The sequence below is a fragment of the Haliotis rubra genome, unplaced genomic scaffold (genome assembly GCF_003918875.1).
Source record: "Haliotis rubra isolate DU_JTF1 unplaced genomic scaffold, ASM391887v1 Scf184, whole genome shotgun sequence".
NCBI lineage: Eukaryota > Metazoa > Mollusca > Gastropoda > Lepetellida > Haliotidae > Haliotis > Haliotis rubra.
Window position 1 is genome coordinate 688,004 of NW_025765825.1, and position 26,725 is coordinate 714,728.

Genomic DNA, 26,725 nt, shown 5'->3' on the forward strand with positions numbered 1-26,725 from the left:
GGCAGTGATTCATGCTTGTAGCAACTTTAAGCCATAAATAAAATTAATTCAAAATCTTTGTTCCAGGTTATACGTGTAATATTTTCTGTATTTCAGGTATTTAATCACAATAATAAGTTCATGATATGAGAGTGAGTGAGTGATTTTTATTCAGTGTCACTCTGTGCAGTATTTCAGTCATGAGTGACTCAGGTGTTGAACATCCCACAGGTGGAGCACACATCCCTCACTCACTCACACTGCTGACTGCTGTGCATGAAGTCCTCAGTGGTACAACTCTGGCTCCACTCACATTCCGTCCTGAGGGAGGTGCAGGGTAGCCTAGTGGTTGAGGTGTTAGCTCTACATCCCTCACTCACTCACACTGCTGACTGCTGTGCATGAAGTCCTCAGTGGTACAACTCTGGCTCCACTCACATTCCGTCCTGAGGGAGATGCGGGTAGCCTAGAGGTTGAGGTGTTAGCTCTTCATCCCGAAAAGCCTGGGTTAATTCCTTTCATGAATAAATAGTGTGAAACCAATTTCTGGTGTCCCGTGACATGGTATTCCAGGAATATTGCTAAAATGAGGTTCTAGATACCGAGAATAAAGTGGCGTTATTCCCATGAATCTGAGATGTAATACACAGAATAATCAATGACTTCCATGCCATGTATGTTACTTTGAATAACATGGTCAGCAGCTGTGACTGGCATTTGAGGATCAGCTTAACACATGACACTACATCAGCCAGGTCGCCTGTTTGTTTCCTAATGTGGTCGCTAGTTATCATGGCATGCCTCATCAGTGGGCCTGAAACAGAGAGATAAGAGGCAGGTACAGGTCGCAACCCCGGTGTGACACAGACTGCATCCATTCAAGAAGCCAACAAGCACTGGCCTATTAGACGTTGATGATGGAAATTACTGACCACTAATTGAGGTTTCAGAAAAATTGTCCTTTGTTTTAATACTGACTGACTGACTGAGTTTGGTTTTACGCCACTTTTAGCAATATTCCAGCAACATCACGGCAGGGAACACTAGAAATGGGCTTCACACATTGTACCCATGTGGGGATTCAAACCTGGGTCTTCGGCGTGACGAGCCAACGCTTTAACCATTAGGCTACCCCACTGCCCTTTGTTTTAATAAACCCGATCATAAACTTTATGCCCAGTCAATATCAGTGTTTATAAGAATTTGAGACTATGAAACAATAATAATAATTAGGGGGCAAGGGTCTTGAGGTGATGAGCCTCACCAGCCTGACTCTGCCAGGATCACCCGAACCCTCACTGATGCATTTTTAATCTTAATGTGTAAAACATGATACTTATATAGCACTGAACTCCATGCCGCAGAGGGCTCTAAGTGCATACCACTAAAAAGATTGTCAGTGATTATTAGGCAGATGGGTCTTTAGATTTACTGGTAGTCATGGTAGTCACATCTGAGGTGAAGGAGAAGACAGCGTTTGAAGGATATGGCACCTGAGATTTATAACATCCAGTATATGTCAGCTATCAACTTATCTCTTCGAAAATCTTTCAGAAATATATGATGAGAAGTTCAACTGATTCCACAGCTAAATTTGTAGGGAACTTGTTGGCCTGTCCCACTTCACATATACAAAGTATGTTTTCACGGGATACATTCAACCTTCTTTAAGTCTAGTATTGACAGCTGGCAGTGAAGAGCTTGTGAAAAACTTGAGCTTAAATTGCAATGAGGACAGTCATTATACAGAAATAATGGCTAAGATATGTAATCGAGTTTATGTATTCAAAGGAGTTATACACTTATGCATGAGGTTGAATAAAAACAGTTCCATAACTGAACCCTTGAGTATCATGGAACTACCAGGCGTCATGATTTGACAGCTGAGGTGGTGGTGAGAATGGAATTGATCTGTAAGACACACAACTGTAGACAATGTAATACGAATTGTCTACCAGCCACACCGTCCAAGCAGCCAAGCTTCTCATTAAGTACACTTCATTTATCAAAATGAGAACAAGCCCATCATTCAAGACTTTCCTCACACAACACCTGAAAGCATGAATATCACAATCCTGGTAAGTATGATCACCATGACAACGCCACCAAAACTGGTTGTCACACAGTTCTCAAATAATGATTGTTGTGATTGTATGAACCACCCCTGGTGACCACATTAGTGCCTGGATTACAAACCTCCAGTGATGTCACTCTATTGTCTCGCCAGGTTCTCTTTTTACTGAGTGTTAAGCCTATTTCTGGTGATATTGCTGGAATATTGTAAACCTCTCCAGTCAGTCAGTCTTTTACTGAGTAAACCTCTCCAGGCACTTTCACGGGCATTCTTCAAGAAATGACAGGGATTTTCTGTGAAATAGCTCTTGCCTTTGAATTACTTTGCTCAAACAAGTTTTGAAGATTGATATAACTTTGCCTTGCTATTACTGAATACGATCCTAAAATGTTACATTATTGAAATATATTGTGCTGTTGGCTGGTTTCGAAATTGCAACCCTTTGCTCACTAGTTTGGCAGTTTTATCAAATACAGTACGAAGGATTGCTGTGAAGAATGTGATTGTTTGTCAGTTTGAACCAGTTCCTCACAAGATGGGTAGTGTGTGCAATGCATGTGCAGGAGAAAGCTAACGCATGCAGAGCACATGTATTGCACATACAAGGCAAGGTATTGGCTGCCAGTCGCATCCCAGTTGATTTCAACAGCAAATACCAAATATTAAAATTATATCTAAAGTATATTTTCGGTCGGTTCATAAGTTGGATCAAAACCTCCACCCCCAACATGGATAACATTGCCAGTCTAATCCTCATACTGGCAACCACGCAACCAAATTCTCAGCATCAGAATCCATTTTTTTTCAATCAATTCCTGCAGGTTTTATAACGGATGATCTCTAGATGGAACTTGGCATTCAGAATTTTCCCATTGACGTTTGATGTAGTTCATATCATGGCTCCTTGCAGGCCATAGTAACGTTTCAATGGCGTTGTTCTGCAAATGTGAGATGACGGTTCATGAACAGTGAGGTTTAGCATTGTCAACCATGAATATCCAACAACTGGCAAGAGGATGGTTAAGTTGACAGGATGTGTGAAAGGTACTGTAATGAGAGAAGTCACACCATCACTGAGGCACACACAAAATGGTTCAGCTCCATGGATCATCTCCTGGTGATCTGCCTCAATACACTTCTATGTGCAACAGCGGCCATGGCGATTTTCATCAGACCCAACATCCCTCATATTGTGGTTTTCTTGGAGCCTGCACCTCACCTGATATTCCTGCCTGTGTCTAACTGTGAGGAGGGGACGTCTGATCGGACCATGTGCCCTCAGACCAGAAGCCGTCTGACTCCTCTGATGGTAGACACCATGCCCTCAGACCAGAGGCCGTCTGCATCCTCTGATGGTAGACACCATGCCCTCATGGTACAGAAGCCCTCCTCTGATGACCAGACCCTCCGGCCAGAAGCCGTCTGCATCCTCTGATGGTAGACACCATGCCCTCAGACCAGAAGCCGTCTGCATCCTCTGATGGTAGACACCATGCCCTCAGACCAGAGGCCATCTGCCTCCTCTGATGGTAGACACCATGCCCTCAGACCAGAGGCCATCTGCCTCCTCTGATGGTAGACACCATGCTCTCAGACCAGAGGCCGTCTGCTACCTCTGATGGTAGACAACATGCCCTCAGACCAGAAGCTGTCTGACTGCTTCCAGTGGTGGAGAATTAGACAAACTCTTTACTGCTGTAACAGTTTTTTGTCATAGGTCATGGGATTTCATCTTGTTTATTGTGGTTAATGCAGTAAGTGTTCAAGTTAGCACTGATATTGTGACAGGACATCCCTGCATCATGCATGACAAGTACTTGCATTATTGCACAGTTCTTCATCACGGGTCATGCTAACACAGTTATCAAGCAAGTGATGCTTGGTAACTGTGCTAACCGAAATTTTCTTTTTTGTCTCCTACAGCAGTTTAGAAAACTTGCTGTAACTTGCCATCATGTATTTTCTGAAAATCTATGTTTTGCCATGTACACACAAGTTCATTTTCACTACTGTAACCCTTTAAATGAATCCAGGAAATACAGAGAACATACTGCAATTATGAAATTTATAACCAACATGCTTGGCTCCTTAGCATCATGTGACCATGCGACAAACAACATCTTGGTTAAATCCTTGCTATTGTGTACAGAGGAACAAGGCCCTGGGCAACACTCCACACTGTAATCCTAGTGAAATACTTGTAATCAGTATTGGCAGAAAGGTTGTATTTGCATGAGCATTGTTTTCTAAACTCATCCTCAGCTATTACAAATTCTTGGACACAATACTGGATATTCACTGGCTATACAATTTTGAATAGACATACATCAAGAGATGTTTTCACTGTTGATACTATCTAAAGGAAATAGAAATAATGCACTTGTTTCTAACCCTAGATCAATATATAGGGCAAACACATAAAATTCATTTACAGGTTTTCAAGTACATTCTGTCATGAAACATTTTCACCAAGCAATCATACAAGAGGGAATATATAATACATCAGCACTTACATGTAGGTCTTATCTTCATGACCCTGAATATAATTGAAGAGTCACCACCGAGGGACCAGCCATGGAATGTAATCTCCAGGAAGGGGAAGATGGCAAAAGGGAGGTGGTGGAGAATGGGGCACCAACCCAGGCCAATCCACAAAGCCATTATTGCACTTTATGATTGTGACATACATACTAAAGTACTGTCAGAAATAGAAAAAAACTGTTTTTAGGCTGTTACTCTGTATCCCTAAAATTTACACAACTGCAAGTAGCATATGTTGAAATAACCCACATCGGCCTAACTGGGCATTCAGTGGGATGTGTAATAGGATATCCAGAAGTGCATGTTTACTCGTAAAAAAGGGCAAAACTTTGCAAAAATACAAATAGCTGCTGAAAACAATAGATCAGGCTTTAGATGGCAATTAGGTCGTTCAGCCAGGTATGACGACGGACCATTCATGTGCATGAAATGCACGTGCTGCCTACAGGCACAAGGGGTCATCTCAAAGATATTTTATGCTTTTTTCTTGTGGATTGAATATGTCTCATCTATTGATTATCATCTGACATGTCTATCATAACGTTTGTGTTGAGATGTGTAAAAGAATATGATACCCATAGAAAAGCTTAAATCAACTATCGTATTAAATGTCTTAAAATATATAGGTGGCAAGACCACCCCAAAATCGACAGGACTGGATATTATTTGTTAATTGTTAAGACATGCCATTTACTTGCCCCAGTTTAATTCCCCTAAAGGATTATCTTATCGTAGCTGATATCTCTATCCCCCAGTCTGCGACACCCGTCCTGGTTTTGCTTTTGAGACGACCTCTCCTAGCTGTTTCCTTTTATAGTGATAGTGAGGCTCCATGGCAGCTACCGGTACATCCTTAAGAGTTTCAGTATTAAAGGTAGTATTTTTTACGTCAGCTGTCGTTTATAATGAAGCTAAGTCTAGTTCAAAATAGGCATTTATAAAATGTCCTTTGAAATACAATATCATCGCACACTAATTTGCATAAAGCCATGGTCTGTTCTAAATAAGTTGCTTTGGACTTAGAAAAAAACTGCATTGCTCATTTCTGCACTAATCTCTCCTCAGTAAAGTCCTTTTTTTACGTTTCCTATCTCCCTACCACTGAGACTGTAGTTAGGCCGAACATAGTTTCACAGATATTTCACACTTTCACATTTTAACTTCATAAATTGTAGATATATATGTGAAAAAACAGTTTTTGTCTATTTCCGACAGTACTTTAGAGGTTGGACTGACAACAGTCATGATGCAACAATCAAATTGTTGAACAAGGCATAGGACAATATATGTATGGCTGAATCTTACCCTGAAATAATAAAATACTGCATAATTAATACATAATTATGTTTCTTAATGTCACTAGGATCACATTTAATTTAAAACTGACAAGAGGCCAAACAAGCTTCATTCTTGGTTCTAGACATCCTAATCTGCATATATTTTTACCAAGATCTGGTGGTGGTTAGTGCAAGCTGTTTAGTAAAGGATGAATTAAAAAGGGGAGATACATGAATTGACGTGAGTAAATGATTTCTGTTCAACCATTTACCAACAAATTACAATTTCAAATTCCATTTGAATTTATTGTAGAGAATCACTGCTGCTGACATTGTATTGCCTACTGTGTAACGACTAGGGATGTTGAGAATTTTCAACACAGCCATAACTTTCACAGATGATACAATACATGAAACATGATTCCTGCATACATTCATATTTAAATTCAGTATAATTTAACACATTGAAATTTGAAAATAGCAATCAAATGGTCTTAGTTTTAAGACTTTAATTCTATACTCATCTTTTTCTGACTCATGTTATCTATGAACTAAGAATAAACTCCACCAGGACCTTCAACCTGGGGCGCAATGAAAAGTTTTACACATCTCAGACATCAGAAATAGATTTGCCATGATGCTAATATCCTGCCATTACCAATGATCCCAGGACGTTCTAGCTGAGCATTAAGTCCTGCATACACGTCCGGGACACTTGGCAATATTGGGGGCAATTATGGTCAAGTGTGACTTCCCATGTAGACAGGTTTAGTCAGATCAATGTACAGTTTCCACATTAAATTACCATCAAAATAACGTCAAAATGGAATCATATTAGACTCACATGAATCAATGTGTAGATTCTTCATCATAAACACGAGGAGTTGCAAGCATGATCAATACATGTGGTTAAACGTCATTTAGCTTAAGGAATAGATATGCTCAGTAATGACTTTTGGTCAAGACAGGAAATGCCTGGAATGGTTCTTCATCAGCATGACAATTAGTCTTGGAGGAGTTCCTCATGGGACTGTGACAAGTGGAGCCAAGGAGCAGACTACCTGAAGACAATTGGAAATTGTTGACTTCCAGATGAATGAAAACTGCCTGCTTTATTTGCTATTCCATTAAATGTAAGTTAGTGAGATAGTGGGTGGTGAGGTGAGGTGAGGTGAGGTGAGGTGAGGTGAGGTGAGGTGAGGTGATGGTGTGAGTCTGCATGCAAGTGTTATTTATCAAGAAATCAGCAATATTACAGCAATATTACAGCAATATGACAGCAACCTGTAAGATTCAAGTCTGGACCAGATAATCCAGTATTCAGTACTACAAGCAACTAAATGACACTCCATCACCGAGTCACTGAGTCCGACCACCCAAACAAATACGTTTTCTCTCATGACCAACCGAGGTTGCGGCAACCAATTCTCAGACCAGAATCCCCACAAAGATCATATCTATGTAGCAGCTGAGACACAATCAAATCTTTTTAGATTTACATCCTAATTTTTCACATATGCGGCGTCTATAGACTGAACTTATTTCACATGTGATCCACAAGATGCATGAGTGTGTAGTAGGATCAGTCTTTCATCAGTTTCTTTCAACAGTAGGTTCGAGGAACAAAAGTCGTCAGCAGGGAAGCTGGGTAATGAGTGGTCAGATACAATAACCTCACAGGTTACATAACATGGTGTGAGAGATATTTCAACAGGTGGAATAATGCTGATGAGAGTCATTGGTGGATGTGTGTATGGGTTGATAAGCAAGTGAGTGGGACATAATACCACATGGAACATATTCAGAAATTGGTCCAAATGTCATGAATCCTTAAAACTCTGATTCAGGGATTCAAACCTAGGGTGGGTGAGTTGGTGATGGCTAAACGTGGCAACACCAAGGGAGGGTGAATGTGTTATTCTGTTGGTGTGTGGCATTGTGAGAGTCAGAACTGTGAGTCGGTGAGTCATGGGCTTAGTGAAGTGTCAAATAGTGACTCAGGTATTCTGTGAGTGGTGGTTGGTGAGTGTCAGTTACACTTTGAGCCCAAGCTCTTACAGGTGTGACCAACAAAGGCTAAGGGGAACTCACTCTGCCCTAGAATCACTACTCGGTGACATACAAACTGATTTTACATGTGCATATGTCACATGACCACAATAGGCAGCCACAGAACCATTGCTGAAGTAGTCCACTGAAGAGACTAAATAAATTCATCATGTGCTCACAAAGCCAGACTGAAACTGGGTATCAATAACAGAAGCAGGCTCCGTACCACTTCACACCCTGAACGATAATGTATTCCCAACTCTCACTGATGTTGTACATGAAACATGGAGGTCACATCAACACACTTTGCTTGCCACTTCTGAGCAATGTTTGTCTAATCATTTCAGTTGATATCCTATCTGAACTGAGATCCAGATAGACAATAACTAGCAACATATAACCCACCATGGTATGGTCCAGATATAGAATAACTAGCAACATATAACCCACCATGGTATGGTCCAGATATAGAATAACTAGCAACATATAACACACCATGGTATGGTCCAGATATAGAATAACTAGCAACATATAACACACCATGGTATGGTCCAGATATAGAATAACTAGCAACATATAACACACCATGGTATGGTCCAGATATAGAATAACTAACAACATATAACACAACCATGGTATGGTCCATAGATAACTAGCAATAACTATGGTCAGATAGACAATATATAACACACCATGGTATGGTCCAGATATAGAATAACTATGGTCCAGATAGACAATATATAACACACCATGGTATGGTCCAGATAGACAATAACTAGCAACATATAACACACCATGGTATGGTCCAGATAGACAATAACTAGCAACATATAACACACCATGGTATGGTCCAGATATAGAATAACTAGCAACACACAACACACCATGGTATGGTCCAGATATAGAATAACTAGCAGGCAAATAATCCAACATTCATGTCCCAGTTAGATGATAATCATCCTTAATCCTTCTCATTACAATACTGGCTTCCATACAACTCTGTAATATCAGTCACAGTGTTGTTTTACTCATTTGTCCTGTTAAGCATATTTATTCTTATATCAATCATGCTTCAAGCTTCAGCCTCATCTGTTTTGTTGGGGCTTTGGGGTAGCCAAGTGGTTAATTACCTGGGTTCAATTCCCCACATGGGTACAATGCATGAAGCCCATTTCTGGTGTCCCCTGCCGTGATATTGCTGGAATATTGCTAAAAGCAACGTAAAACTAAACTCACTCACTCTTGCTGTCCAGAGTAAGGAAGTGTCTTCAGAACAGAAGTATTTGTCTGTGGAATAAGAACCATGCCAAGGATAATCCAGTAGTATAGGACATCAAGATATGCCCCTGGGGTGAGATCACAAACTGACACTATCAGTAGCACAGCCAAGCCGAGGTAGCCACCAGCAGTTACCTTTCATCTCATCATATTGCCATAAATCAGAACAAAATGTTACAACTGATTTTTTTAACTTATTAATATTGAATATTTCATCAGAAAGGATCTTCAGTGAAATCAGTAAAGACTGAGACTACTGAGCAGGCATCTTGCATTGCAACTAGACGTATGATGTCGAGAGTGTAAAAAGTCGGTTTAGACAGGATCCACGTCCAGTAAACGAGTAGGACATAACATTAAACAAAAGATGAGGTCAAACCGATGTCTCGGCCATTACAGAAGCATAGTTCATGTTTCAGGAAATGTCAATGTCACCACTCCTGGGATCATCCAAACAAAACCTTAATCTCTGCAAGATGAATGTAGAAAGATGGACTGATGGATCAAACCAATGACAAATCACAATGGACCTTTTTATGAAAGACAAACTTCAGATTTCACCCCTAAAAACAGGCTTGGCTAATTACGGCCACAGTCTGACAGATTTCTGTCAGCAATTCTTTCCCGAACTCTTACCCTTGTTCCAGAATATTCAATGTTAAGCTGTCACTGTGACATCAAGTATTGTTAAAACATGTTATTTTCCACAAGGTTGAACAACTATGGTGTGACACTACACAAACACCATCATACATTAATCAATGAAACTTGAAAAAGTCAAATATTTAATGTAGCAACTGAAGTGTCATTCAACAAACTACTGCAAAACCTGAAATAACCTTTCCTATATTTTTCTGACAGTAACAGAATGAAAGGACAAAAATTAGCAATTTATGGTATGAGCAGATAAAATCTTTAGAGCAATTGTTGAGAGCTGCCGAGACTTTTCTATGGGATCAGTGACATTTCTGCATCACCAATCCCAATAACATGCGGACATGCATTTGTTGAAACCTGTTCCATGAATCCTTCTCAGATTCAGCTTAGAGTTATTAATCACATGTTATTGTTGTCCATCAGAAGCAAACCAACAATACGGTCACTTAAGTGGACAACACTGCCCAATCTGGTCTGTGATCAGCATCAATGCCTCCTCCCACGATGGTATTCCAGTTGATTTAGCCTCCTGTATGAGACTTTGTCCTCTGCTCAGGGCACCGGTTCCTGGTTAAACCTTTATTTCCAGCTCACCCATTGATCCAAACGATCTGTAGGCAGACTCCACTGCCGGGTGTCTTTAAGAGGCAGTAGCTGCAGCAGGAAGGCAGCGCTGACTTGTGGATTTCAACATACTTATTCTTTCAATTCAACACTTCGGTTCAGGTGCTAAGTACAGTTATTGAATAAATAATAGCTTAAAGGTCACATGCAACCCAACAATCAAACATAATTTAAACACAATTATCACTTATTCATGACATATAATATACATTGCTGGTTATGAAAAAACATATAAACAAAATTATAAGCCTACAATCGCAAATCAAAAGTGCAATATTGTGTACTTGGGTTTACTTCCCAAGAAACGAAGCAGCCGGGAAACCGAACCCAGTCAGAGCGGGTGGGTGTGCACTCAAGTGTAACTGCTGGTCCATTTGCAGATGCACTCACGGCTCAGTGTGTGTGTATGTATAGAGATGTTGTGTTTTGTAAATACATGCTCATTTTTTGTGTATAAACAAGACATTGAGTTTTGTCCGTGACAACGACATATTTATATCACAGTTAGAAATTCTGTCGACGCTAAATAATGACATTGCTTTTAAGTATCGAACTGAGAAAGTGACTCGGTAAGGAGAACGTGTGATGAAATAGACAAATACAATTATATAAACAGTTAATTTACTGTCCTAACATATAAAAAGCTCGTGCCTGTGAGATATAAAAAAAACATTAGAAAAATAGCTCACACCAAAGCCTTCACCGAGTATACACCGGACAACCCGCTTCCAGGTTGTGCAAACCTATTTCACTGCGCATGTGCTATGAGCCCAGCCCAGCTGTTGAAACCACTTGAATTCCCCCCAAACGCTGGGGGAAAATTAGTGAATCGTTTGAACTACGATTTCGCTCGCGTTTTTTTTCATCGTGTTATTTTTCAACTTTATAAGTTGAATTTGCATTTTTCATGATTTATTTCAGTAAGTCCATACCGAAGGTATCAGAATCTGCAAAGTTGTGTTTTACGTTGCATGTGACCTTTAAGTACTATATCTAATGTTATACAAAGACACAAGGCCAGATACTTAGTAGCCTAAGAAAATTTACTTCCAACACTCGTTGACTGCTTCTCGGTATGGAAGTTCAAACTGTATCATATCAGTACAGCAGTTGATGACAACACGAAATACACAGTCAAAATGTCTCTATTTTCTATACTGTACTAATTACAACGGCTGGATCTAGGTAGGAAATGAACACTGTCTAGGGCATATCACTGTCTCTCTTCAATCGCCTTAGGTCTCACAATGACATCACTTGTCCATCTAGACAGTCAGGATTGAGCAATGAATTTAACTTTTTATTTGTCAAAGAACAAAAATGAAGCTGAGATTCAAAAGATAATCCCTTATTATGGTTATGCTTCTAAGTATCACTTAAAATATGACATTATTTTCTAAATACATCACTACAATATTAACAAACATAGACGTAAGTAAGTAACATTTTATCAGTTATCTTAATGAAAACTCTTGATATATGGAGTCAGCACTGCCAGCAGAACTAACTGAAGTTAGCAGCGGGTTCGTTTTTTAATATTCGAATAACGTAAAATGAATAACATGCTAGCTGTGGGTTTGTTCATCACTAGATATATGCCTGTCGGTTCTATCAAATATCAAATATAAGATATAAGCTAACCTGCACTGGGTTTGTTCTTCACTAGAGATATGACCATCAGTTCTATCAAATATAAAATATAAGATATAAGCTAAGCTGCACTGGGTTTGCTATTCACACATGGAATAATAAGTATTAGATGCCTAAATCTCAGTGGACTCGTGTTCCGTTATTTGTCGAATAACGAATAACGTGCTAGCAGCGTGTTCGTTATTCAAAGGGTGAACATCTACAGTGGTGTGGTCATATACACTGAAACCATGTAATGAAATACAGCTGGCTCCTTCTACAGGTGTAAGAGCTGGTTAGTTATTCAGCACTTATGAATTAGGATATTTGGGGTGAGGTACCTGGGAGGGTTGAGTAATAGGGATCATGTACCTGGGTGGGTTGGGTAGTAGAGGTTAGGTACCCATATTGGCTAGGATATTAGGGATCAGGTACCTGTGAAGGTAGGATATTAGGGATCAGGTACCTGTGAAGGTAGGATATTAAGGGTCAGGTACCTGTGAAGGTAGGATATTAAGGGTCAGGTACCTGTGAAGGTAGGATATTAAGGGTCAGGTACCTGTGAAGGTAGGATATTAGGGGCCAGGTACCTGTGAAGGTAGGATATTAGGGACCAGGTACCTGTGAGGTAGGATGAGGGCCAGGTACCAGGGATGATAGGGGTCAGGTACCTGTGAAGGTAGGATAGTAGGGCCAGGTACCCGTGAAGGTAGGATAGTAGGGATCAGGTACCTGTGAAGGTGGGATAGTAGGGATCAGGCACCTGTGAAGGTAGGGGCCAGGTACCTGTGAAGGTAGGATATTAGGGGCCAGGTACCAGTGAAGGTAGGATATTAGGGACCAGGTACCTGTGAGGGGTAGGGTCAGGTACCTGTGAGGTAGGATAGTAGGGATCAGGTACCTGTGAAGGTAGGATATTAGGGATCAGGTACCTGTGAAGGTAGGAGTAGGATATTAGGGGGGCACCCGTGAAGGCAGGTACCTGTGAGGTACCTGTGAGGGTGGATATCAGGTACCTGTGAGGGTAGGATATTAGGGGTCAGGTACCTGTGAAGGTAGGATATTAGGGGCCAGGTACCAGTGAGGGTGACAGGGGTCAGGTACCTGTGAAGGTAGGATAGTAGGGTCCAGGTACCTGTGAGGGTAGGATATACCTGTGAGGGGGATATTAGGGATCCAGGTACCTGTGAGGGTAGGATATTAGGGTCCAGGTACCTGTGAAGGTAGGATATTAGGGGCCAGGTACCTGTGAGATAGTGGTAGGATAGGGGTCAGGTACCTGTGAGGGTAGGATAGTAGGGATCAGGTACCTGTGAGGAGGTAGGATATTAGGGATCAGGTACCTGTGGTAGGATAGTAGGGATGAGGTACACCTGTGAGGTAGGATATTAGGGCCAGGTACCTGTGAGCGGGATATTAGGGGTCAGGTACCTGTGAGGGGTAGGATAGTAGGGATCAGGTACCTGTGAAGGTAGGATAGTAGGGATCAGGTACCTGTGAAGGTAGGATATTAGGGGCCAGGTACCTGTGAGGTAGGATAGTAGGGATCAGGTACCTGTCAAGGTAGGATAGTAGGGATCAGGTACCTGTGAGGGTAGGATAGTAGGGATCAGGTACCTGTGAAGGTAGGATATTAGGGCCAGGTGCCTGTGATAGGTAAGGTTATTAGGGTCAGGTACCTGTGAGGAGGGTAGGATAGTAGGGACTGTGGGTACCTGTGAGGGTAGGATAGTAGGGATCAGGTACCTGTGAAGGTAGGATATTAGGGGCCAGGTACCTGTGAGCCCGTGAGGATATTAGGGTCAGGTACCTGTGAGGGGTAGGGATAGTAGGGATCAGGTACCTGTGAAGGTAGGATATTAGGGGCCAGGTACCTGTGAGGGTAGGATAGTAGGGATCAGGTACCTGTGAAGGTAGGATATTAGGGGCCAGGTACCTGTGAGGGTAGGATATTAGGGATCAGATAACTGTGAGCGTAGGATATTTGGGGTCAGGTACCTGTGAGGGTAGGATAGTAGGGATCAGGTACCTGTGAAGGTAGGATATTAGGGGCCAGGTACCTGTGAGGGTAGGATATTAGGGGCCAGATAACTGTGAGCGTAGGATATTAGGGGCCAGGTACCTGTGAGGGTAGGATAGTAGGGATCAGGTACCTGTGAAGGTAGGATAGTAGGGATCAGGTACCTGTGAGGGTAGGATAGTAGGGATCAGGTACCTGTGAAGGTAGGATATTAGGGCCAGGTACCTGTGAGCGTAGGATATTAGGGGTCAGGTACCTGTGAGGGTAGGATAGTAGGGATCAGGTACCTGTGAAGGTAGGATATTAGGGGCCAGGTATCTGTGAGGGTAGGATAGTAGGGATCAGGTACCTGTCAAGGTAGGATAGTAGGGATCAGGTACCTGTGAGGGTAGGATAGTAGGGATCAGGTACCTGTGAAGGTAGGATATTAGGGTACCCGTGGTACCCGGTGGATAGGGTCAGGTACCTGTGAGGGTAGGATAGTAGGGATCAGGTACCTGTGAGGGTAGGATAGTAGGGATCAGGTACCTGTGAAGGTAGGATATTAGGGGCCAGGTACCTGTGAGCGTAGGATATTAGGGGTCAGGTACCTGTGAGGGTAGGATAGTAGGGATCAGGTACCTGTGAAGGTAGGATATTAGGGGCCAGGTACCTGTGAGGGTAGGATAGTAGGGATCAGGTACCTGTGAAGGTAGGATATTAGGGGTCAGGTAGCTGTGAGGGTAGGATATTAAGGATCAGGTACCTGGGAGGGTGATAGGGGCCAGGTACCTGGAAAGGTAGGATAGTAGGGTCCAGATACCTGTGAAGGTAATAGGGGTCAGGTACCTGGGAGGGTAGGATATTAGGGGTCAGGTAGCTGTGAGGGTAGGATATTAAGGATCAGATACCTGGGGAGTAAATCAAACTCATCTCTCTTTCTTGTCATGACAGAATAAATCACCAGACTGTCTGGTCCACCATCAATGGCCCGAATATTGCTAAGTGAGGTGTTAAACAAGAACACACAAACAAAAGAATATCCAAACCTGTTTTATCAACTGACTTTGAGGAAAATATTTCATGTGTTTTTGTCAAGTATCCTCGAGTCATCTGTTTTCGTTCAACATGTGTTTTCGGTCGGCCGTTTGCGTGTTCGTTTCTCGCGGTAATTAGCGAGATTTTACGTCACCAGACAGGTTATTTTTAGCAGGAGGTCGACTGCTTCAGCTCTGACTAACAAAATGCTTCGTGTGAAATTTAGTAAGGTACATGATTGCAAACACACGTAAATGTTACGTTTTAGAACCGAGTTTACTAATGCATAAATTTTCATGTAATCAAAATGCTATATCTAAAATATCGTCAGCTCCACCTTTTCAGTATAGTGTCGTCTGCTTGTTTATAGTATGACATATTATTATCCATGACATATCACGTGCGCGTTGCCGTCAGCCGTAAAAAATATATGGAAACTGGATAGGGCCATCTCTTATCACGATTTTCCAAAATACTCATTTAATTTTCGAAACTGCAATTAATATATTTCTGTGTCATGGGCCCAGTGTACTCATCCTGCATGCTGTCTTTGGGTCCACCTCAAGCTGTGCACCTCCGTTATGTGTAGTGAGATCTTCTGATGAGTTTTGGTGCCCTTGTCAGCTAACCGAGGAGGTGAAACATGCCTGGACATGTGATGTAACTAGCGAAGTCTTATCATGATTAACTTTGACATGAAATTATTACGACCATAGTTTCTAATAATTATTATTGGAAATATTACAAATATTCTTTTTGGGCGAGATGTTTATTAACTTTATATTATAAAAATATCAGCATAGCACTAATACTGCTATTAGATTCGTGGTTTTACGGAGAACCAATGAAGTGAACGAAAACAGATGACGTCGCTTCCGCATTCAGGATCTTTGCGTAGCGAACTACGAGGCCTGCTGTGCGGGTGAAACACGAGGTTAATCCGTCAGATATTTGAATATCATAAATAAATAACAAACAAACGAGGTAAGTTTGTTTATTATCGATTTATTTATGCACTTAATGTTACGTTAGTCGACAATCCTTACATGACCGAAAACCGAATACACAAGGATACCAATGAAGTACCATTTCAATAGAGTCCTTCACCTACAGACTGGATGGGGAGGACTGGTAAGGACATTCTCAAGGAACGTGAACACCTGGTGCTGTAACTTCATATGTTAAAAACAACAACTCTTTTCACTTTCTTCAGCATATTTACATCAACACCCATGAAAATGTAAGTTTAGAAAAAAACATACAAGGAATAATTACTCTCTTTTCAAGTTGATTTTGTCTGGATTAAGGATTTTCAACCTCATTTCATGAAGGATAATTCCGAGTTCCTCTGTTTTTTTTATATTTTACATGTCATCTTAGTTTTTTTCTGTAAAAACGTACGTTTCTCAAATTCAGTCAGATCAGAACTGAAATTAATCACACATTTGCATTTCATTATTTGGAATAATGTGTTTCTAGGCTCGGGTCTGCTGGACAAACCATGAAAACGATTACCAAACACAGATATAGACACTCAGTGAGAACTACTGACAATATTTTCACCAATACTGTTAAAATGTTGAAATCTATTTATTCGGTACAGTGGCGTGGGCCATCAGCCCTATGTACAACATGGTCCATACATTATAAGGGAACTTATGCAAGTACAGCAAGGTTATGTGACGATACAATCGATTTTGCAAAATACTTATACAGGTGTATATGGTGATAAAAACCTAAAAGCAACAAGGAAGTACACATTATATGATCAGCATAAATCAGTTTTGTAACTTCAAAGCCAAGTCCCAAGGGGAGATAATCCCTACAATATTGTAAGTTATTTTTTATATTACCCATTGTCTTCTAGTGAGTGAGTTTGGTTTTAACGCGGCTTTTAGCAATATTCCAGCAATATCACGGCGGGGGACACCAGAAATGAGCTTCACACATTGTACCCATGTGGGGAATCGAACCCGGGTCTTTTGCGTGACGAGCGAACGCTTTAACCATCAGGCTACCCCACCGTCCACCATTGTCTTCTAAGGGAAAATGGAGAAAATGAGGAAACATTGGCTTTGTGAACTAAAATATGAAACATTAGTTCTGTTACATTATTGTTAGCCAGGAAATATACACTGACCAGAGTTTCAGGATCAAGTGATGCTACTTTCTTCAAGTATTCATGGTCACAAGGAAACCAAAGGAACAAACGGAGATTTACTGAACAAAGTCTCACCTACACAAATGCCCTTATGGACTATAAAACATTTATACCTCATTGATGCATGGTTAGATGTCTACTGAAGAACATGAAGCTGGGATTTTCAGTGTACATCAAATTTCAAATTTGTAGGTATAACACATACATGTATGTAAAAAGGACTGTCAGTTTTAACATCTAGCCATACGTCAGTCAGTGAACTATACTGACATAGATGACAAGACTATACATTTAGTCAAAGAATCTGACTGTTTCAGAGATGATAAGCGTAAGACATTATGGACTCACCAACTTCTAAAATGACCATCAAACAATTGTTTCAGATATATCCAATTCGGGCTATCACTGGTTTCAACGAACCTTTGCCTTAAGCTTGCAGGTTATTTAAAGTAAACTATCATATTATACCTTAAAACCAACTGACATTTTACTAAACATCCTATAGATACTGATTAATACATATAAACATGAAAGAATTGATGAGAAAGAGACACACATATCTATAATCATTATGAAAGCGATTGCCCTGTCTGCCGTATACGTAATTACAGTCATCGTAACAGCCCAACAGCATCAATATAACATCATTGTATGCAGATATTGCTTCATCACAAACATGAATGCCAGACTGATTGAAAACAGACATTCAAATATCAGTTCAAAATAAGCACAAAGGCAACAGTCATTGTGATACACAAACATCAATCTGGATGTAAACGTTATACTTGATATCTTGTTTAGTGGCAGGACCAAGGGGAGATAATTTGGGATGTCGTGAAGAGAACTGCCGCAAAGTGGCATATGTAGACATGAGGCACTCGAAACCGTGCTTTGCTTGAGAACAAATGACCTGATGTGAGTGTGATTCTGCCACAAACTTTCTTGAACTTTTTCTAGGTTCTTCTGATCAATAACATGATTCTGCATTTTCCTGCAAAATCTGCAAATACTGTCAAACTGTCATTTATACTGTAACACAAAAGAAATGGAACAGTAACAAGAAGATAAAGTCATCACTATCCCCCGCAATGGCAAAATACTCTTCATGATTATGTCTACGAGTTATGATTATGTCAAATATTTAGGTGTGTATATAGAAAAGTGGAAGGAGAGTATTGAAAGATTTTTAAAGTTCAGGGCCTAGATTTTCGAAGCTCTCTTAGCGTTAAGATAGTCATAAGTCAATGTTAATGTATGGCTCTTACGACTATCTTAACGCTAAGAGAGTTTCGAAAATCTAGGCCCTGCTCCGGAAAAGAGCACTACCACTAATTTCATTCTAAGTCGAACTTGTTGCCATGGAAATGCCAAAAATGTTTTATTCAGAATTCCAAAACTACCAAAAGGCACCAGTACACCACCAGATCTATCTATGTGCCAGGTTTGGTGAAGAAACATTGAACGGTTTTAGAGTTCAGCTCCGGAAAAGAGCACTACCACCAATTTCAGGCTAAGTCAAACTTGTTGCCACGGAAATGCCAAAAATATTTTATTCAGAATTCCAAAACTACCAAAAGGCACCAGTACACCACCAGATCTATCTATGTGCCAAGTTTGGTGAAGAAACATTAAACGGTTTTAGAGTGCTGCTCCGGAAAAGAGCACTACCACTAATTTCATTCTAAGTCGAACTTGTTGCCATGGAAACGCCAAAAATGTTTTATTCAGAATTCCAAAACTACCAAAAGGCACCAGTACACCACCAGATCCATCTATGTGCCAAGTTTGGTGAAGAAATATTGAACGGTTTTAGAGTTCTGCTCCGGAAAAGACAAATGTGCACGGACGGACGCACGGACGCACGCATGGACGGAGTCCATTTTCATACCCCCGGCAAAACGCGTTGCGGGGGATAATAAAATGCAGAGTCTTAGGAAAAATCCAGAATCATGTTATTGACCAGAAGAACCTACACTGGTCTTCTTGAAAATATTTTATTCTACTCCTGAACAGTTATAATGGTTTACTGCAGTATGCTTATTAAACAATACATATTGCTATATTTTTTCTGTATACAGGTAAACTAGGTAAAAAAAGTGAACAGGTTTTCTTATTATCACAATGGTTTAAGCTAAAATCTATACAAAAATTCTTTCAGAACTGATTTTTCCCCTTAAAATTCATTGACAAAATGTGAACAAGACTTTTCTGTTCAAATACCTCCCCAGGACTCCAAATAAACATATGGACAAACCATACTGCTTTTTGACATGTTAATACTTACTTTACTTCTTGTGGTATCACATACCATCTACCCTAAAACTGCTTCCAACCCATATGATCCTTTACTATTACTTCCCTTGACTTGGCTCCTAGTTTTTCTCCATTGCAATGAGACATGTTTGACCACACTTACACTGTGTCAATGATTATTTCAACATCTCCATGCAGTGTTGCAATTGACCTCAATGTTTATATGGCGTTCAATGCATCAATTGTACAGACCTCTGACATGCACAGACTGCATTATTTTATTGAATATTACAGAGAAATACTTATCTATTGTTGCACAGAAGGAAAATAACAAACTTACGGATCTTAACATTGACAGAATGTGATCGAAAACGACAATGACTGCAACGTTGATGCTAATAATAGACATACGATTCTAGCTGATGTCTGAAGACAGGCAGAACCAGTCCATAAATTTATCAAAATGTCATATTTTCAAATCAAACGAAAAGAAGGAATGATTCTAAGAGTTGTTATGGCACTTCAAGCTCTGGGACACAATACAAATGAAGACATTTACCTGTCACTCTAAAAGAATATTTTGCTCATATGACGACGTGCATGTGTGGAGCTTGTACTAGCCTAGACTTAAGCTGGTTTTATAGTGCTAGCTCACTGAGATACCATGCCGCAGTTAAGCATGAATACCCCACTCAGACACATTATACTGACTCCGAGCCGACCAGTCCTTGTTGTACCCATTAATGTTGAGTGCCAGGCAGGGACCAACAAGTACCATATTTTAACGTCTTTTGGTGTGACGCGCCCGGGGATTGAACCCGCGACCTTCTGCTCTCTGGGTGGACAGTCTAACCACTACACCACGGAAGCGGTGTCGTAACAGGGATACCTACATCACAATACAGTTTCTAGGCCATCACACAGCCCGAGTCCATACCTTGTCGACTGTGTGTCCTGACACTATGAATAATTTACACGACAATGACTGTTGTGCAATTACGTTTTTAGGATTAACATCATTTTTGAGTAAAATTGATATTTTATACTTATCCTGACTCATGCTCTTTTGCTTGTCCCCTTCCTCTTGCGAACATAGTGGAACACTTGTATCTCCTTAATTGAAGCTCCCTTCAATGTAAAATCACTAATTGGTACTCACCCAAGAGTTACCTCCCCTGCCGTGGCGGGAACAGGTGTCGCCACCCTCTGGCCTCATGCTTCACTCTCTCCTGATTTTGCGAGCCCAACACTTGAATTTACAGGGAAATCCAAAGTGTTATGTGGGGAGGATGGGAGGGCTAACCTCATGAGTCAGGATAAGTATAAAATATCAATTTTACTCAAAAAATTACATATTTTTCCTTATCCTGACTCATGCTCTTTGCTTGTAGAATCCACGGAGAGGTGGTGGGTAAAACAGAATACTTTGGATTATAATTAGTGATTTAAATAAGTGATATTGTAATAACCCCTCTTGGGGAACTTCATAAGGCATTGAGACTTAGGATATTTCCTTTATAATAAGCCATCAGATATATACACTATAAGTGGGGTATTACATTACTAATATACTGATATATCAATATATATATAAACTGCTACTCTAAAAGTAGCTGTACACTGAATATAAACTCAGTATGAGCTTAAGGTTGAATAACCTAAGCTAAATATGTACATAGCCCTAGAACTCCATGGAGTTATAAGCTAATGAATATATGTATAATATATATAATAATCTAGTGGGGTGTGAATATTAGCCCTCTGAGGGACTGTCAATTGCTGGCGAGGACCAAAGGACCGAAATGGTGAATGCCAGAGGCGTCCTCGGTGGTGATATCTCTGAGATAGTGATTAGCAAACACCATGTTAGATTTCCAGAAGCATCCTTCCATAATTGTATTCAATGAACAGTTACCGTGAAGAGGCGAGGGTGGATGCCAATGCCCTGATTTCATGGGGATTTGATGCTGTTGGAGGGTCCAGTCCTGCTGCCTTATAGGCGGCGTAAAATGACAGTTCTTATCCATATAGATATGGTGAGTGCGAGAGACTTCTGTCTGATTTGTAGGCGATAGCGGGATGAACAATCTTCTGAGCGATCTTAAGCCTTGTTTTGGAAACGGCGTAAATAGATTATGAGAGCTTCGTACTGGGCATAGAGATAAGTCCAATGTATCTTGAGATCGAGAATTGAGGATAAGCAGGGATGTGAAATAACCTGTCTGGTTGACCTGGTAGTTGATTTTTGGCGATGAAATCCCATCTTAATCCCAGGTGCTGTGTTTTGATTGTCATCAAACTGTATCCTCTCATAATCTAGAGCATGAATTTCAGATATTCTGGCTGCGTGGCTAGCGATAACAGGAAAACTGTTTTCTGTGAGAGAAATTCAAAAGTTGTCGATTCAATGGTTCATAATCCTCACTTGTGAGGTGTTGTAATACTACATTCAGATCCCAAGCTGGAAGTGGAACTTCGCTTTTGGTCCTCAATCGGAAAGCATTAGTAAGGCCAGTAACTCTGGTGTTCTTGTCAATTTAACACCCGTTCTCATAGAAATCCACAGAACTAAAGCGGCGGCAAGATATGTTGACAATGTCGAGCCTTTTAAATGTTTGTTTTGCCGTAAGTAACACAAATAGTCTGCCACTTGAGGATCGCGTGGCATCTCTGCGCTATAAAACCCTTGTTTGCTGCATAATTTTGAAACTTTGCCACTTGTCATGCGTACAAGTTCTGGCGTTGAGTATCGTAAAGGCAAAGCGTGACGCTTTTGCGCCCTGGTAGAATATCCTCTCTTGTTTAAACACATTTTAATACAGTCCATCATTGAAGTTTGAATACTTCTGGGTTTCTGTGCACCTGTTTGGTGTGAGGATGTATTAACAGGTTTGCGCTTGGGTAGTTCTAGTGCGGTTGACCGATATCTTGTATTAGGGCGGAAACCGTTCTGGCCGACCAATAGAGCGCGACCAAAGTGAGTTGTAGGCTCTGCGTTTGGCTGATTTTCTGTAATACTAGAGGTATTATTGCTGGGGTGAAAGCGGCGTCGCATTGAGGCCTTCCATGATATGCTTAAATCCGTTGCCCATGCTTGTGGGTCTGGCACTGGTGACCACGAATGTCGGTAGTTGATTGTTGAACCTTGTGGCGAATAGATCTACTAGCGGCTCCTATTTGCTTGATTATCTGTGCAAATATCTCTGTATTGAGCATCCATTCTGTCGTGACGGTAGATGTGGCGAGAGAGTCGTCTGCTAGTATATTCCTGGCTCGGGGAATGTGGCATGCTTTGACATGTAGATTTAGATCTTGGATTAATTCGAACAGTTGAAAGGTTAAATTCAAAGGTTCGGCGATCTCGTTGAGCCTTGTCTGTTCACATAAAAGCGCCACTGTCGAGTTGTCGGTATGTATCATCAGGTGCGCATTCTGTAGAATGTTGCTCCAATGTCTTATGGCGTTGATTACAGCTTTCATCTCTAATGCGTTTATGTGGAGTTTGCTTTCTAGCTGAGTCCATAACCCTGATGCCGTCCGGTTGGTGAGATGAGCTCCCCAACCTTGGGCGGCAGCGTCTACATATAGATGGGTTTTGAATTCCTGCTCTGCTAAACAAATCCCTTCGCAGACATTCGATTTCTTTGTCCACCATAATAGATGAGGTCTGAGATGTTTGGTAGACTGAATGGTTGTAGGTCGTCGAGATGTGTGTTGGCGAAGACCTGTAATGGGCGTAACTGTAATCTGCCTATGACTGTCAAGTCTTGGGCTGATGTTAGAAGACCTAGTAAGCTCTGCCATTGTCGAAGTGGTAGCGGCGAAAGTAGAGCTGGTGGAATGATCTGTTGGATCTTGAGCCAGCGGTCTTCTGAAATGCGACTATCACGGTTGAGATTGGTGATAAATCGAATGCCTAGGAATTGCAGATCTTGCGATGGTACTAGGTCCGACTTGTGTAAGTTTACTAACCATCCCAGCTGTGTTAGTAGCTTTATGATGTAGTTTAACTGTAGTTTGAGATGCTGTGGATCTTGATCTACTTGTATCCCGTCGTCGAGGAAGAGCGCTCTGCGTAGCCCTTGGCGATGTAGATAGGTGACAATCGGTTTAGTTATCCTCGTGAATAACCATGGGGCTGATGCTATTCGAATGGGATTACTTTCCACTGGTAATGTAACCCGTCTAAGCGTAAACCCGAAGGTATTTCCTGGATTAGGGATGTATCGGGATGTGCAGATAAGCATCTTGTAGATCTATACTGCCCATGTAGTCCATGGGGCGAATCATCTGCCGTAGCTCGCGGTAGATGTATCATAAATGAACCTGGGTGGTCTGCTTAAATAAGTCTTGTTGAAGAAGCTCATGTTGTAAATGAGTCTGTATTTCTCCTTGGAGTTTTTCTTGGGTACTAGGAAAACTGGGGAGTAGAAACCTGGTTCGATGTTTCCTTGCTCTATTACTTCTATGGCCTGCTTGGTTAGGAGTAATGTAACAGCCTCTCTTAACTTTAGTAGTTGTTGTGCCTGTACCTCGAACTTGTGAGGGTTGACTGTTAGTGGAGGCTTGGCCTGTAGTGGGATACGAAATCCGCGTTGAAGAATGTTGGAGACATAGGTGTCTTGAAGTATTCCCCAGTTTTCCCAGTGTAGTTGAAGGCGTCCACCCACTTGTGGCGGTTGTACTGGAGCGGCTGGGGTGGAAGACTCCAGTCGTTCGAACCTGTCTTTCAGCGTTTATAGTTGCGGGAACCTCTGGGTGTCCTGCCTCTTCCTGACCCTCCTCTATAGTTGCCATATGGGCGACGAAAAGAATCTCTTCCCCTGGAACTGGCAATCTTCCTGTCTCTAGCTCTTTGTAGGCCCGTGAATTTAGATCTCCCTGAGTATCTTTGTGAAGTCTGTCGAATGACACTGGCTAGCGTGTCCATCGATTTAATCATCAGGACTTCTCTAGAATCCTTGGTGACTTCTTTGGAGACTCTGTCTATTCCTCCGTCAAATATGGATGGGGAAGACCACGGGGCTGTATATAGTGGAGCTGTAAAGTTCTCACCCCAGTTGCAGGAAGCTAGGAGGCCTTGACGACGAGCTAAGGTCAGTGCTGCTGAGACAGGCGTCAGATGATCTGTTAAAACTGCTGGTCCTTCTTTTGCATCAGTAGGGCCGAGTAAATCATTCTGTCATCTTCAGAATTGGTGTTCGAAATCTGGAGATAAGTGTCTCATTTATTGTTCTAGATCTATTTAGACCAAAGAACATACGCCTCGTCATGGTTTCTATCTGAACCAATTTCCGATCATCAATCTTGTAGTACTTGTTCTTGGCATCGGAGATCAGCTTATAGTTCTCATCGATGTCTTGCGCTTTGAAGAAGGGGTCCATATTATGCGTGGAGAACTTCTTGGCGCTGAAATTTGGCAGATGTGGCGTCTGAACCTTCGTGGCTTTGTTAAATGCTGTATCTAGGTTCTGAGGCACCGCCGCAATCGGGTCGATTGGGGGTAGTGTAATAGCATCTGCATCGTCTTCTTTCATCAGATAAGTCTGCGCCGTATTGCCACTCTTGGAAGGTGATGAGAGATCTAGATTATTGACCATCCAATATCTTATCTCTGCATCTGAGAAAATAATTCCTCCATCATCTTCCATTCCATCATCATAATTAAGAGGTTGTTGCTCTTCTGATGTAGGGCTGTGTGGCTCTATCTCTATATCGTTTGACGCTTGTGGAGATCTAGTTGTAGGCTTATGTGCAGACCTGTGAGGTGATCGACGTGGTGATCGGCGAGGCGATCGTCTTGGTGATCTATATCGATAGGTTGACCTTCTTGGCGACCTATGAGGGGACTGATGGTAGCTACGCGAAGCTCTTGTGTAGTCCCTCGATGATCCTTTTAGATGAAGGCGATCTGGGTTCAGGTGTCGCCAGCGAGCGCCAGCGAAGCTTCGTTCGCGTCGGTCCTGGGGAGCGATGATATGACCTTAGCGAAGGCTTGCGTGTGGTCTGATGATCAGATTCCGTATCTGAGTATGGCCCCGAAGAAGGTGATGATCTTTCCGCCTTAGCGAAGGCCTTAGCGAAGGCTGTACATCTGGGTCGCCGTCGAGGTGGTCTGTGACTTCGCCAGCGAAGGCTGCATTGTCGTGGCTGCTCGTTGACAGATGGTGCCTCTGGGTGCTGTCTCGTTGGAGCCTTCGCGAAACTCGGACCCTGGGATGGCTGCTTCTCCAGTCTATAGTGGCCTTCCATCATAATCATGATCTGTTTCATAAGATCGTTTGGGATGATCTGCGGCGTAGTAGATGGTGCCCTCTCTGCTGTGCTAGCGGTGGGGCCCTCAGCGATCTCGTCTGACATCAGTGTAGAGGCATCAGGCTGCATGGTGATCTCTGCTGGCGTCACTGTCGCTGTCACTGGTAAACTTCTTGTGGCGTATGTCGGGTATGATGATAGGCTGGTCATCGTAGAGGCCCAATTCTGCTGCTGGAGCGATCTCGGCTGAAAGTTCGATGACTTAAATGGAATTTCCCTTTGGAGGATGGCGCTGCCCTGGGAGTGCGAAGTCTGCGTTGAGAAGGCGTTGAGGCCCTCTTGGACTTTGTCTGCGATGACTGGATGTCTGGAGAGGCGGTTAAACTTCTTAGAGGTGGCGGACTGCATCCCGTCCCTCTTCCGATGGGGTCTCAAGCAGAACACCAGGCGGGAGGGATCGCTTCGACAACAGTTGACTGGATGGGCAATCCGGCGTATCGGCCATGTCTACACCTAGTTTCGCGTGACCTATCTGCAACCGTCTCAAGGCGCAAAGATGGTATTTATCAAAGGCAGAATTGGTTAAATTTATGCAGTAACTGCAGCGTGAATCAAGCGCACAAAGTAGTACAACTAGGGCATACCACATGCGGATCCATTGGCGGAAAAAGCGTAATCTACAAATGGTACAGTTTTTCATCAATGTAAAACTAGCTGAACAATCCGCGAACTCCGTGAATAAACGGTAGAAATACGATTAATTATCAATGCAAATAACTGAAGGATACTAGCTATACCTTTATAGTAAACTATAATAGGTAACTAACTAAGAAAAACCAAAGGATATAGTGTGTAAGGAGACACAGGCTCTCACATCCTGCTCACTGGTGAAGAAGGAGAGTGAAGCATGA

At 41.8% G+C, this 26,725-nt stretch overlaps 1 protein-coding gene and 1 long non-coding RNA gene across 2 annotated transcripts in view; one reads left to right on the plus strand and one right to left on the minus strand.

Moving 5' to 3' along the window:
• The window catches only part of LOC124273812 (ATP-dependent DNA helicase Q4-like), a 259,456-nt gene that overhangs the window by 85,969 nt on the left and 146,762 nt on the right, over window positions 1-26,725 (minus strand). The window lies entirely within an intron of this gene.
• LOC124273786 lies at window positions 14,693-15,014 on the plus strand. Its single transcript, XR_006897739.1, has 3 exons — window positions 14,693-14,757; window positions 14,788-14,838; window positions 14,953-15,014. It is a non-coding gene; the product is annotated as an uncharacterized LOC124273786 (long non-coding RNA).